Source organism: Balaenoptera musculus, chromosome 18 (genome assembly GCF_009873245.2).
Source record: "Balaenoptera musculus isolate JJ_BM4_2016_0621 chromosome 18, mBalMus1.pri.v3, whole genome shotgun sequence".
Lineage (NCBI taxonomy): Eukaryota > Metazoa > Chordata > Mammalia > Artiodactyla > Balaenopteridae > Balaenoptera > Balaenoptera musculus.
Window position 1 is genome coordinate 30,291,918 of NC_045802.1, and position 16,151 is coordinate 30,308,068.

The window sequence follows — 16,151 nt, forward strand, 5'->3', positions numbered from 1 at the left end:
TTGTTAGATACATACCCATTTAAGATCAATTCTTCTTGACTAATAGACACATTTATCATTATGAAATAACCATGATCATGTGTTAATATTATGTGCTCTGAAACCTGCATTATCTTGTAGAACTACTCCCACTTTTTTCTTAAAATTAATGTTGGTATGATATAGCATTTTGCATTCCATTACTTTTATCTAATGTATATTTATACTTAATGTGAGTATTTTGGTAAGTAGCATATAGTTGGGTGTTGCTTTGTTTTCCAATCTGACCATCTCTATCTTTCAGGTGGGATATTTATACATTTATATTTAGCATGCTTATTGATATGATTGACTTTAAATCTGTCAACTTGCTCTATCTGTTGTAGGTTGTTTTTTTTTTTTTCCCTCATCTCTTCCTTGTTCCCCTTTTCCTACTTTCTGTCTTACTTTGTATTCGCTATGTTTCAAGATTCAGATTTAAGTCATTTATCAGCTTATTATCCATTACTCTTTTCTTTGTTACTTAAGTCATTGCTTAATGGTTTATAATATATATATGTAACTTGTCACCCTCTTTCTTAAAGCTGTATTAAACTCCTTCATATACAAGATTCTTACATTATTGTATTTCTGTTTCTCCTCTCCAGGACTTTGTGCTATTGTAGTTATATATCTTAATTCTACCTATTTTATATCTTCCACACAATATTTCATTTATTTTTGTTTAAACAGTTAATTATCTCTTAATATAGTTACTTTTAAAAAAACCTTATATATATGTTTACCAGTTATAAAGCCCTGATGGTCTTTATTCACTTTTATTTACCTAGATTTCTATCTGGTATAATTTTCTTTCTGCTTACAGGACTTCCTCAACACTTTTTTTATTGTACAGATCTACTGATAATGAATTTTTTGATTTTTGGCTTGTCTTAAGTATTTCATCTTTGCTTTTAAGTAATACTTTTCACTGAGTATGGAATTCTGTATTAATAAGTTTTATTTTCAGTATTTTAAAGATGCTGCTTCACTATTTTCTCATTTGCATTGTTTCCAATGGAAGATCTGCTACTATATTTAACTTTGTTGTTCTGCACAAATGTCATTTATCTCTGGCTGTTTTTTAAAAATTATCTTTATCACTAATTTTTAGCAATATGATTATGATGTGCCTTAGTGTAGTTTTTGTAATGTTTATTTGTGTAGGGGTTGTGGTGGAAGGTTGTTACACTTCTTGAATCTGTAGATATATAGCTATCATCAAATTGGGAAATAGTTTAGCAATTATTTTTCAAATATGTTTTCTGCTCCCATGTCTCCTATTCTACAGCAATTCCAACACATGTGTGTTGGGCCACTTAATGTGGTCTAACACAGATGATGTGCTCATTTTTTAAAATCTCTTTTCTTTCTGTATTACAATAACATCTTTTGTTAATAACATCCAGTATATTATTCATTTCAGACACTGTAGTTTTCATCTCAATACAGTTAGTTTGGCTCTTTTCCGTATCTTCCATTTCTCAGTTTAACATAATTAATTTTCCCATTAACTTATTTAACGTGTTTATCTCAGTTATTAGAGTTTGTATACCCTATCTCACTAATTCTAACAACTGTGTCAGTTCTGGGTCAGTTTAGATTTATTGATCCTCACCGCAGAACGTCTTCCCAGTTCTCTCTTGATTCCTTTTCCCGGTACTGCAGCTTGCAAACTCATCTAAGACAGTAACTTAGGGAAATTGTAGATTTTATCTCATTTGTTTCCTATTTTTTTATTTTTCTCCTTTGCGTAATATATATTTTCTCGAAAGTCATTGTTTCACATATTTTTTCCCAATTTTTTAGTCGTTTGAGGCAGGAGGATAAAGCTGATTCCTGCTAGTCCATCTTGGCCAGAAGTGGAAGTCATGCCTTTTATTTTATGTCAAGTCTTCAATTATTGAATTGAAAGGTTTGGAGTCAGGAACACAGTAACTGTACCTAAAAATCTTTAACAATTTAGTTTCCATTACAGCAAAATTGCATTGATATTTACCATTGGCAACCCTTTTGTTGCTGTTGTTGTTTTACCAGTGCCTTTTTATCAGTGATGGCAAAATAGTTTTAGAATTATAAAGAATTAAACATTAATCTTGGGTATTTTACACTAGAAAATCAGGAAGATGAATAGATATAGTATTTCTTCAAATATGATTCCCTCAAATAATAGAGTGATTTAATGTACATAAATGATTTGTTAAGAGCAAGTGAAAATTTGCCTAAAATACAATAAAAACCTTTTTTACAGGTATTGAAGAAATTTTGAGACAGTCACAACTTCAGATATTAAGATCCACAAGAGAAGGGAATTGCAGAGATAGATCAACACTGCACTGTTTTTACTCATAGGACATCTTTAAGGCCAAGATGGCAAGAAATTGAGCAAAAGCAAATTGTAAATAGGAACATTTTTATTCAGCAGCCTCAGAGTCTTAAGAAACAAAAGTTGGCCTGAAAAATCCACCAAAGATATAGTTCTGATAGCACCTAAGTTTTTCAGTTGGAATTTCTTCAGTTCTATACTTAGAAATGAAGGAAAACCAAGACTGACACTTAGCCTGTAGTAAATTAAATTCCTTATTTGATTTAGATTATCAGACCCTAATTTAACTCCTTGCTGGAAAATAAGATAATTTTTTTCTAAGAGCAAATGATAGTATCCAAAAACTCTTTTGTTTTTCAGATCTAACAGTTGACATCTAATTTAAAAAATACATAAATAACAGGCATTCCAAGACAGAGACCACAAGACAAAAAAAGAAAAAGAAAATAGAAAGTCATGAATAATCTTTATATTGGAGTTTTCACATATAGAATCTATAGTAACAGTGATTAATACATACCAGAAGATAAACAAAAATGAAAAACCTTACTAGAGAGCTTAAATCTATGATTAAGAAATAATGGAAACTCTATTCGAAATTGAGAACAGTGGAGATTGGAAATAGCATGAAGAGAGAATTACAGAATGGGAAGATAAGGAAATAGAAAATATACCATCTGAAAGACAAATAATTGAAAAAAATTAAAATACAGAGAAGGGTGGAATAGACCTGTGGGACACAGTGAAAGGTCTAAGTTATATTTATTTGAACTTGTGAAAGAGAAACAGTGGAAAAATGGAGCAAATACAATGTTTGAAGTGATAATGGTTAGGAATTTTCCAAAAAAATGGAAAGACATTACACCACATATTTAAGAACCTCCACATATACCAAGAAGAATGAATGGAAAGAAAATTACACCTAAGCACATCATAGCAAAGCTACTGATATCCAAAGATAAAGTAAATATATCATGAGTATTAGGGCAGAGGTGGAAGCAGATTCATTATATTCAAAAGAGCAACAGTGAAACTTGCAATTGTATTCTCCCTATAAACGAGGAAAACCACACACACACACACACACACACACACACACACACTCATATCATATTCATAGTGTTGAAGGAAAATGCACTACAATATAAAACTCTACAACTATGGAAATATTTTAAGCAGTCAGAGTAAAATAAAAATATTTTCATACCTGTGGAGGGAATAGTGTTTAGAAAATTGACAAGAATTTATTTTGGAGTATTTTTTGTCCTATGGAGAGTGATCCCAGATGACAATAAATAAAGAATAAATAAAAGGGAAGATATGTAGCCATATCTAAATAAATAATGGTGTACAAAGCTTTAGTACTAATGCTCTCTCTTAGACTAAAATATCTGGAAAACTAAAATGCATGACAAACACAAAATGCAAGAGGGTTTAAGGAAGTTAAGATGTTCCAATTGAATTAAACAGAAATATGGGTAAAGTACTAATAAGGTGGGATTTAAATTATTACATTGGAAGGAATTAAAAGAAGAGGAAAAAATGAACAAACAGAAGAAGAGTAGAAAAATATAAACAAGCAGAAGCTAAAATAAGAGAATATTAATAATAAAAATACTTAATCCAAATGTACCCTGATGAGAGCTTACAGAAATATAGAAGAGATTGGAAAAACAGAAAACACATTTTTTTTTTTTTTAATTCTAATTTATTTATTTATTTATTTTTGGGTGTGTTGGGTCTTCGTTTCTGTGCGAGGGCTTTCTCCAGTTCCAGTGAGCGGGATCCACTCTTCATCGCGGTGCGTGGGCCTCTCACTGTCGCGGCCTCTCTTGTTGCAGAGCACAGGCTCCAGACGCGCAGGCTCAGCAGTCGTGGCTCACGGGCCTAGTTGCTCCGCGGCATGTGGGATCTTCCCAGACCAGGGCTGGAACCCGTGTCCCCTGCATTGGCAGGCAGACTCTCAACCACTGCGCCACCAGGGAAGCCCAGAAAACACATTTTTAAATTGAATCTATAAATTAAAATATCAACAACTACATAAAATTCACATGAACTAAATTTCTTAATTATTAAAAATACCCATAACTTAGGTACACACATCTTACAAGAGATACACACATATATAAGTAGATAGGGAGGGTTAAAGGAAAAGTATGGATAAAAGAAGATATAATGTGAACTAAAAAAATCTAACCATGATAAACTAATGTATCTATATTAACATCATATAAAATATAAATTTAAGGGAAGAAAAATTTATAGAAACAAAGATGTATGTATGGAAAAATAAAAGGTTAATCCTCTCATATTATACAACAGTTATACCTAAACATCTATGTATAACTAGTATTATGGCTTTTAAATGTATAAAGGGAAAATTAACCAATATTGAGGAGAAATACACAAATAATATCACCTTTCTCGTTAAAAATTATTAAGAAACAAAACAAAAATTAAGAAGATAGTAAAACATCTGAACGATCTGATTAACAGTGCTCACATAGATTGCATATTATAAAAGTACACTGAACAATGACAGAATAAATATTCTTTGCAGTATTCTTTTACCAAAATTGATGACAGGTTGATTTTAAGAATGTCTCTACTAATTCCAAAGGAATAAAACGTGTATTTTAAACATATGTATTCCAACCTCAGTGGAATTCAGGTAGACATCAGTAACATTAGATAACTAGAAAAATTATTATCTCTATGTATTATCTCTATATAGCTATAAATTATTATCTCTACATAAAACAACAAAGACATTTATCAATTCAAAAATGAGATTTAGAAAATATTTTCAACTATATAAAAAATGAAAAAAATAAAATAAAAAAAATAAATGAAGCATATCAAAAAGTGTGCATGGCAGCTAAAACTGTGCTTACAGAGAAAGCTATAGCTTTAGATACAAATATTAGAAAAAAAGAAAGAATGAAAATTCAATAATATATATATATACTTCCCAACTAGTTAGGAAAATCACATGAAATTAAACCCCAAAAAAGTAAATAAAGGAGATGAAAATTTCTATAAACAAAATATTATAACATATTTGCAGACTAATTAAATACCTAAATATGTGTCTTCTAAATGCCGCCCATTCAGAGGAGTCATTTGCATACATTTGTGAAGGGTTTCTACCCAGAATAGATTAGAGTTATCCTATGAAATCATTGGTTACCATCCATTTTTAGATTTTTTTCTTTAATCTGGACCATTTTTAAAGTCTTTATTGAATTTGTTACAATATTGCTTCTGTTTTATGTTTTGGTTTCTTGGCTACAAGGCATGTAGGATCCTAGCTCCGTGACCAGGGATTGAACCCACACCCACTGCATTGGAAGGCGAAGTCTTAACCACTGGACCTCCAGGGAAGCCCCACCATCCATTTTTAGAATAAAATATTGTTTTAGTCCTCAAGCTAATATTAAGTTCTCATAAAATCAATAATAAACATACAAACAATTCAAATAAAAATAGGCAAAATATATTTATAGAAACATCACAACAATGATAGGAAAATGGCAAATAATATATGAAAGGAGCACAATCCTTCGTCAACAGGAAGATCCAGAATGTAGAGCAACTTAAGATATGGACATTGTTGTTGGGAGTTTAAATTGGTACAACTACATTGGAAAACTCTTTGCTATGTGTAATAAAGTTCAATATATGCTTACTCTTTGAACAAGCAATTCCACTCAGGGGTGTATACAAAACATGCGTATGTGTGTGTGTGTGTGTGTGTGTGCATGGCAAAAGACATGTTTAAGAATATTTGTTTATAATGGCTCTACACGGAAGCGACCCCTAGCTCCTGCAACTGTGTATAGATAATATGTATGGTGTATTTTAAAGCTGAATATTATAAAGCAATGACAGTGGGCAGACGACTGCTACATGCAATGACATAAATGAACTTCTATATATTAAACAAAAGAAGCCAGTCACAAAAGGATACAAACTGTCTGATTCCATTATTGTAAAGTTTAATCAGGCAAAACCAATGAATAGGAACATAAATCAAGCTCAGAGCTAACTTTGGGAACTGAAAAGAGGAAAGACTGGAAGAAGGTATAGCGGTATATTGAATGCTACTAATATTTTGTTTCTGGGTCTGCATGGTGTTCATACAGATCTTGACGTTGAAATAAAATCACTGAGCCATAAAAGTTTTTCACTTTTAATAAATATGTTGTATTTCCATAAAAATTACTTAACATAAATATTATTACCTTTCCTCCTTCTCTGTCTTCTCTGATCATTGATATATACACTGCCCTGCCCTTTCATTACTCTTACATTTCAGTGAAGCATATAGTGATTTAATGCTATAGGAAAAAAGTTCAAATTCTTAGAATAAACAGGTGAAGTCTTTTCCACTGAAAAGGAGCAAAGTCTCTATAAAAATTCCTTCAGACTTGCCTCTGTTATTATATTCTTCTAAGCTAAATGTAAGAAATGAGGGAAAGAAAGAAGAGAAAAGACAGGAAGGGAGGGATGCAAGAAAGAGATAGAAGGGGAATGAAGGGAACATGAAAGAGGAAATGGGCAAGAACTGATAGTAGGGAAATTAATGAAATTAATGTGCTAAGAACAAAAGGAAATAAGAAAGGAAAATCAGAAAACTTTCTATTTGGTCTTTTTGCTAAATATTAAATACTATTATATTAAATACTATTTATAATTTTGATAGTTATGTACATAACTATAAACTGTAATGATTTTTTTTTTAAATTTAAAGACTGCTATGTGTGACAATGACTAGAAAGTAAATCTACTTAATAAATCTCTTTTACTAACTCATAATCCTTTCATAAGAATTATTTCAACACTTCATTTTCAAGGTAAATTTCTCAGCCTATATTTTAAGCTAAAATTTTCCTTTTGCTGGGGTTTACTGCTTACAAAGTTTTAATAAAATCATATCAAAACTTTTTATATCTAGATGAGTAAAATATAGACATATTTCCCCTTATATTTTAAATCTATGTATTTTTAAACTTTTTATCAGTGCATTCATACCTTCAATTTTGAGTGTACTATGTTTCATGAAGAGTTGATATTCCTCTAAAATTTCAAACCTTTAACATATATGTATTACTAATTAAATATATTCAAAGAGAAGTTTTAAGGCTTTGAAATATACATGAGTTCTATTAGAACAAATTTGGAAGTGTAAATGTTGTATATATACCAATACATACATAATACTTAGCAGTAAATATCTTCCCAATAAGAAAAAGCAACATGAGTTAGAAAAAATTAATTTAATAATGGAAACAATTATATCTATATCTTAGGATAAAACTTTTACCTGAAATACATAAGAAATGATTTTATTAATTCTATGCAAATATTTCATTGACACTAAGAAACGTATTTTGCACAGTTAGTATTTCTAATAGTGGGATACATCTGACAATGCTAACAGTCTTACAGTAAGACTGTTAGCAGTTATGACAGAGCTGTCATTACCTGCCATGTATGACCTTGGTCTCAGTTATTCATACCATAATTACTTCAGTTGAATCATGTGCATTATTGAAACTACACATGTCAAGTTTGATTACCATTGAAAATATCTTTTAATATGTTCAACTGTGTCTCAGCATTGAAACACAAACTGTTATTGTGTATGCAGAGGCACAGAGGCACAGAAGCAGAACTGCAGGGCATAAATAAGGTATTAGCCAGCAAATATTCATCATTGCAGGAATGGCTGTAATTTCAAATTTTCTTGCAAGTGACAAGCAAATACTTCATAGACCTTAAGAAAGGAAGACACTCCCAAATAGGAAAGTCATCTTATTTTATTACACTGAAACCTGCAAAAGAATTTTCAATCATTGCCCATAGGAAAAAATGAAACAGGAAATTGTAAAATTCCTAGTAATATCTGAAAAAAATAAAAAGAGAGAAAGAGACTATTATAAACAGTGTATATCTTGTTTAGATTACCAGTTTGTTAGAATTTCCCAGTGATTTTGTACAGAGAAGCTTAAATTCCAAGAACAAGTAAGTACCTTGATTAAAGAAAAAACAAACAAACAAAAAAAAACTGTGAATATAGTCAAATAAAACATACTCATGTAATACCAACATAAAAATTTGAAAAAAATGTGTTTCAATAGCTTGGAATAAATTCTGGAGACTTTAATTAAGTATTTGTCTAAAAAATGCTGGATAACCAATGCTCCTAAGGACATAGAGTATTGCATTATGTGAAAATGTGAACTTGTTGATACGAGTAGAAAAATTAATATAGAAGATTTAGGCTATGAAAGGGAGGGAATTTTAGATATTTTTAAATCATTTGCCATGAATACATTTTTTGTTTATATATGTTCAAAGTTGGAATGTAAAAAAAATAAGAAATTTAAAATAGCTCATTTAATAATCATAATATTTCTACCAAAAATGAAGGCAAAAGTTTAGAATACACAGGCACTAACCCTGGTAAAGAAGCATTTATTTGTGAAAATTCACAGAAACAGAAGCAGTAGAAGGAGCAAGGGTTCCTTTGGCCCATTGCATTTTGGGGCAGAACACAGTGATTTAGCCAAGCTGGATGTTAGTGTTGGAAAGAGACAGATCTTGAGGGGTTTTTAGCTGCATAATTAAGGAAGCTCAAACTCTCCCCCAGTAAGAAGCAGTTTATGGAATTTATTAAAATATGATAAGGCGGAAACGTGGGTCCAGTTCTATATTAAAATTTCAATATGCATGTTTTGAGGAATATCAGATCTTCCCCTGCATGATCACAAGCCTGGCATCTATGCATTGGGATTGTAGCAGAAAATACATGTTAAGCTTGTCATCAGTATTTATGAGGGAAAAGAAAACAATTGGGTTACAGCACAATGTACGTTGCTCTTCTCTTACATGGTAGTAAGAGAAGAGCAACGTTGTCCATTTCAATTCCTTATTGAAGAAAACTGATGGTCACATGGCTTCGGTTTCCATATTGATTTATACTCATATATGTATGAGTATAAATATAGCACAGTATTCTAGGGTTTCCCTGGTGGCACAGTGGGTAAGAATCTGCCTGCCAATGCAGGGGACACGGGTACGAGCCCTGGTCCGGGAAGATCCCACATGCCATGGAGCAACTAAGCCCATGCACCACAACTACTGAGCCTGTGCTCTAGAGCCCACAGGCCACAACTACTGAAACCCACATGCCTAGAACCCGTGCTCTGCAACAAGAGAAGCCACCGCAATGAGAAGCCTATGCACTGCAAGGAAGAATAGCCCCCACTTGACGCAACTAGAGAAAGCCCGTGCACAGCAACAAAGACACAACACAGCTAAAAACAAATAAATTAAATAAATAAAATATCATTAAAAAAAAAAAAAACAGAAAAACAAACAAACAAAAAACCCAGTATCCTAAACTTGTTCCAGAAAATAGTAATAGATTTAAGGGGGTTTTGCTTTGCAGCTTCCTTGGGATCTTTCCAGTTATAACCTGAAGTCAATCTCCCCTACAGAGATCAGGGAGAGACTGAAGAAAGAGGCAGACCACCCTAGATTGATCAAGATGCAGATTTAATAAGCAAGAGAACTTACTTATGAAGCTAGACTTGGATTGTCACCAAATGAGCAGATTTCCTCACCTGCCCTCCAGAATGTTAAAAGATAATATATAGAGGCCTTAGCTGGGTTCAGTTGTGTATTCAGTGCAGACAATCTCAACACCACATTTCTATTTCAAGGCTGCACTCTTGGAGCAGCTTCTGGGCTGTGGGGAAAGCAAGCTGAATGCACATTCCAAGGACAGGGGAAGGGGTGGGAGCCTCCATTTGCCAGGGTCCAGCTTGACATTAATGGGCTTTCATGTCTTTTTGATGACCTCCTTCAATAGGAGAAATATATAATGATGGGGATCAAGGAAGGCCTCCCCAAGAAGTGCTACTCTGGTACGCAGGTTATTTTGAGCTAAAAATAAGCAAGGTCCAAAAGACTCGTAAAGAACTTTTAAACTTTCCCCTAACTGTTTAAAAGAATTGAAGATAGAAGACCTGTTCCAAGCAAGAGTTATCACCCATAGATAATTACAGAAAATATGAACTCAGTGTGGTAGACAGGGAGGAACCTAGCAAGACCGTTTTGATCAAAGTCCCCTCTGTCTCCCATTGTCTTTAGATGGCCCAGCAAATATTTTTTTACCAAATATTAACTCCTTTCATCTTCCTGTGAATTACCTTACTTCGCTTTGAAGCTCCCCAGACCTCTACCTCCTTCTCCTCAGTCCAGAATGACATATATACCTCATCTTGCTTTACTGTCCTTAGAATTCCTTATGCTTATGTGAATTCTCCATACCTATGTATTAAATTTGATTTTCTCCTGTTAATCAGCCTTCTATCATTTTAATTATTCAACCAACCTAAAGAATCAAAAGGGGAAGGAAGGAAATATTTACATCCCCCACCGTAACATCCTTTTCCCCTTCATATATTGCTGCACACATATAATATATATTAAAATTTGAACAATCCTTGGCTACCTTTTGGTTATCTTGTCTTATAAAATTTTAAATAACATAAGGCATGACCGGAACCTACCATTAATAACATTAAATGTAACATTTATTCAATTATTGTATACACTTTGTACCTCTAATGTTTCTTTACTATGTTCTTTATGAGCTTGTTATTAAAATGTTTCATTTTTTTTACCATTCTAAAGACAATTTTATTATGTTATATTGACATCCTCAAATCTGGTAATAAATATTTTATAGTAATGCAATGTGATTCTTTAATGTTTTCTTTCTAATAATAAATAAAGACCTTGATTTGCTTAATAAGGTATGCCTAAGTAAAATCACTTATATTACATTACATTTTTATCAGCAAAAGAGTGTCATCTCAGGGTCCAGGATCAAAGATCTTCTGGAAATATTAGTTATGTAATTTCTGGGTTTGCACTTAAACTGATATACTGCATAAAAGAATATAGTCTCTTTGAAATTCTTATTATTGTTTCAAATAAATGGTGACTGAGGATGTATGAATACTTTCCTCGAAAGTATCTCTTTAGCTCTGATATGATACATTGTTTGTCAGATGAGAGAGTTATAGATTTTTTAAAGTATTCAGTAGTCTATTCACTTTGGATATATGTTTCTTTTAAAGTTTAGTACAATCTTTTAAATTTAAAAAGTTGAAGTCTTTCCATACTATTCAGCCTTATGTCTGCATTACTAATATTTTGCTGCTCTCTGTCACTAATTTACCACATCCCGTTTGGTTATTCATTATTGTTGAGGTCTTTCAGTATTTATTAATAAAATCAACAGTCTCACATAATTAAAGGTAGGTGAAGACATGGCTCCCTATTCTCGCTACTGAGATACCAGACTGTATAGTACAATAAATGCATATCCAATATCAAATTCTATCACAAATAAAAACAGGTATTGACAATATCACACAAAAAATAATCATGTAACTTTATCTTATAGGATTGATAAAAACATAGATATCCACTCTAACAAGTATTTTTAGAGTTTACTCTAGACAGACCTGACAATACTATATTTTAGGTTTCAGGTCATCTTCCAGTCAGGCCATGTGATAGAATCCCCTGTTTATGGTAGAATGTGGATGCAGCCAGTGTTCTAGGCCTGCGACACAACACCAAAGGGTGAGAATAGTTCAGTGTTTATATATCTTCTAGCATGCTTGGTTCTTTAAATTTTGTAGTTAGATTTGTCAGCTTCAAAGGCAGATATGTTATGAACAGTTATACCAAATGTTTGGTAGAAGACCTCACAAGGATATCATCTGTCAGTTTCATAAATTTGCAAAGCAATAATCTTTGTCAAGCCATCATTAGGAGGAAGCATAGGCATCAAGGAATCATTGTTATACAAAATGCTTTATTGCTCTTTAAATATAATCTTTAGGAAAAGGCCTGATTAAATCACATTCATTTATTAGTTGAGCTAATAAATAGTGAGAGCTACATATAGAAATCTCTTAGCATTCACCTATGAAAGACTTTACCTATTAAATGAAAGAGTTACATAATTCATCAACTATCACACAAACTCACTGTTGACTGGGGAATTTTCTGAGTATTTCAGTCCAATACTCACCTAGGTCAGTACTTAGAGCCCAAACGATGTTAAATAGTGATTCCACATTTAAATATAAATGGACTGGAGAATTCTAGGAAAATAGTATTAGTAGCTTAATTTGTGAATCTCCTTTAATGTCTCCTTAAAAATGCAAAAAAAAAAACAAAAACAAAAACACAACAGAACAACTAGATTAGCAAAACAAAATATCCACTAAACTAAGGGATATATTGTTCCCACCAGCTGCCAAATATGCATGGAAGGAGGCTGATACCTACACCATTGATAACTGTAAGAGGAGGAGACAGAAGGGACATTGGGCTTCTGGCGGCTCTTGAACAGATAAAACTCTAAAACAGATAAAAAGTGCTTACTAGAAAGCACAGCAGGTGAAGGTGAGGACAACAACTGCACCTGGACAGTGATTGTGCAGGTCATACATGAGTGAGTGCAAGGGAAGCTGAGACATGTAACATCTTTATAACTGGAGAATTTGGAGCCTTGTAATCTCTTCCATTTAATATAAAACCTCAAACTCAGAAGAAACTGCTGATAGTAAGATCCAAATTAATCAGGGCAGGGACATTAGAGCAAAACAGCTGAGTCAAGGGAAATTGTTGGGGGTGGGCAGAAGAATGTCTCACAAAGTAGAAGATCATTAATTCCATCATTCTGCAAAAACAAGAAGAGAGGGAACTTGAAATCCAGGGAGATAGAAAAGTAATCTTGACCCACTTCTCCCTCTAAGAGAATAAGAGCACTTCTTTTCACATTAAAAATGAGCAAGAGAAAAGTATTTGATGTAATCCCACACAAAGTTAACAAAGGAAAAAAGAGAATAAAGAGAAGAATAACACTTTTACCATCTATGGAAGAATGCTATAAATGCATTATTATAAAAATAGATGGAAATAATGTTAAAATTTTATAATGTAATAAAATAGATTAAGAAAATTATAGAAGCAATAGAGAAAAACAAAAATTAGTATTAGAAAAACTCATAAATTTGTGGTTCAGATAAAAAGAATATTTGAAAATAGAGGTGACAGAACTCAGGAAAACAATGTAATGAAATGTAAAAATTCATAACAAATATAAAGACTAAACCAGAAGGAACTCAAGGGTATATAATTTCAAAACATGCTTTCAGAGAAGCAAAATTGGAAAGTAGTAAAATTTTAAATATTAAAAGAAATGAGAGAAGAAACTAATAGTATTAAAAAGAAGTGAGAGTTATAGTAGATAAGGAAAAAAGTACAATGCACTTATAGGAATATTCAAAGAAAAAAACAGAAATGAATGGAATATAACAAATATTCACAGCAATACTTCAAGAAAAGTTTACGGAAGTGAAAATGAACTTGAAACTGCATGTAATATATATCTGAAAAAAAAATCAACCCACAGTAGAAATCTCTGAGACATTTTATAGTAAAAATACTGGCTTTAAAAAAATCAGTGGGTATCCAGGCAAAAGGGCAAATCACTTTTAAGTGGCAGAAAATCAAATTGCCATCATAATTTTTGATAGGAATTTATGCTAGTATAAAGTTGAGTAACATATGTAAGATACTCAAAAAAAGAATGTGAATCATAGATTTTTAATAAAGACAAAATGACCTTAAAGAATACTCAAGCACTCAAATATGCAAGACATCTTGAGGTGGTGTTCTTATGAGCCCTTTCTGAAGAATTTAGTAGAGAATGAAGTTTAGACAAAATGACTGGTAAGAATTCCACATAAGGAACAGTGGCAAACATTAAACATACATTTACCTCTAGAACAGAGTCTAAATTATGGCTATATGGGAGAGAGTAGACTATATCATAACCATAGACTCTCATCATTGCATTTATAGTACAATGATTACACAACACTGTAAGACTATTACACTAGGAAAATCTAGATAATAATCTTTACCAATCAGATTATTGGAAGATCCCACAGACTAAGATATTACATGTGTCTTCATTAAACCTTAATAAGTACCACTAATAGGTTTATATCAAGCAAATTAAAATATTAATCAAAATGTCTTTGATAAACTCCTGTTAAAAGCCCTTATTCAAAAACATGTTTATCCTCAATACACCAGCACTTCAAGTGTGGTAAACTAGGAAAAATGTCTGGAATAAGTACAAAGAGACTTGGACTTGTAGATCAATGTTGGCTTCATTTAAATGAACTTCCTAGTACAATCCCGAAAGACAAACTAGTAGAAATATTATGATAAAACCAAATGATTTTATATATAAAGCAACCTTATAGCATACCATCCTAAAGATTTCTGAGGATGATTGCCTGCCAGGAATGATGACTATTTTCTATCTAAAGAATTCCTGAAATCACCCCAAAGAGCAGCCTGTGATAACTGTAGATGGCGAGAAATTGCCCTGGTGTAGAAGGATGAAAGACAAGAGAATAACAAGGTCAGAGTAACAGGAATTTACATACAATTCATCCACTCTAAAATGGAAAAAAGGAATTGTTGAATATCATGGAAATGCCCAAGAAAGAATGGTGGTTTGGATGAATTAAGTTTCATCAATTTGTCTGATATATAAGATTTGATAAGGCCTGTGACTAGGGTATTTTTAGATATCAAAGGGAGTTTAAATAATAACATGAAATATATCTAAGAAACAACAATTTGTTCTTTCATTCCTAAGTAGCTGTTGTGATACATTTAATCACCAAATTAATAAAATAATAATTTTAAAGCAATCTAAGTGGTCTATCACAAGGAGGAAACAAGGAGAAAGATATTGAGAAAATTATGAGTAGGTAACAATTTTGGAGGAAATCTAAGTAAAGAACTTAACATTATCATTTCTTTCCAGCAGAAAATGCATCTTCATGTAGATGAGTAGTCCTACAAACAAACAGGGGAAGCTCTACCTTAGAGATAAAAATTAATCACTGCAGATTATATTATAGATTATATTATAGATTTTTTTTTTTAAATCCCTCCTCCCTGACTCCTAATATAACCATTCACTTAGGCAAGAGTCAGCAACTTGTAAAGGCAGCTGTCTGGGGGGAGAAGGGGTTCTGGATGTTTATTTGATGCCAAGGTATATTTTGATAACAAAAGGAAAAGTACATGGAGAAGGAATCAAATTGTCACCATTTTAATTAATTGCCCAATCTCAATATCACTTATATTGGGGAGAAAAAATGCAGCATACTTAATGCAAAATGAAACATTAAATATCACGTATAATACAATTTTAAGACAGAAAAGATTAACTTGAGTCAAGTCTTTTGTTTTGACTTCCCAATTTAAAAGAATTACAGGGAATTGGAGTAATTTAAACTTCACCTAAAGAGGTCAGTCAGATACATCTGCTCCATTTAACAAATAAGAATATTATTTACAAAAAGGACTGTTAAACGTTGAAAGAGTATGGAGACACATAACCAAATGTGATTGGTCCTGAATTAGATCTTGATATGGGGAAATGAGCTGTAAAGATAATATTAGAGGAAAACTGTTAAGTTGGAATATTTAATGAATTATTATTAAATTATCACAAAGTAGTGATAATTTAATCTTCACAATATAAGGGAATGTTTTTCTAGAGAATCATACTGAAATATTTAAGGGTTGATAATTATATCATTATAGTTCATTATAGTTTTCTTTTTGAAATGTTAGCATTAACTGTAGTTATACACGGGTGTAAATTAGTTTTAATATACAA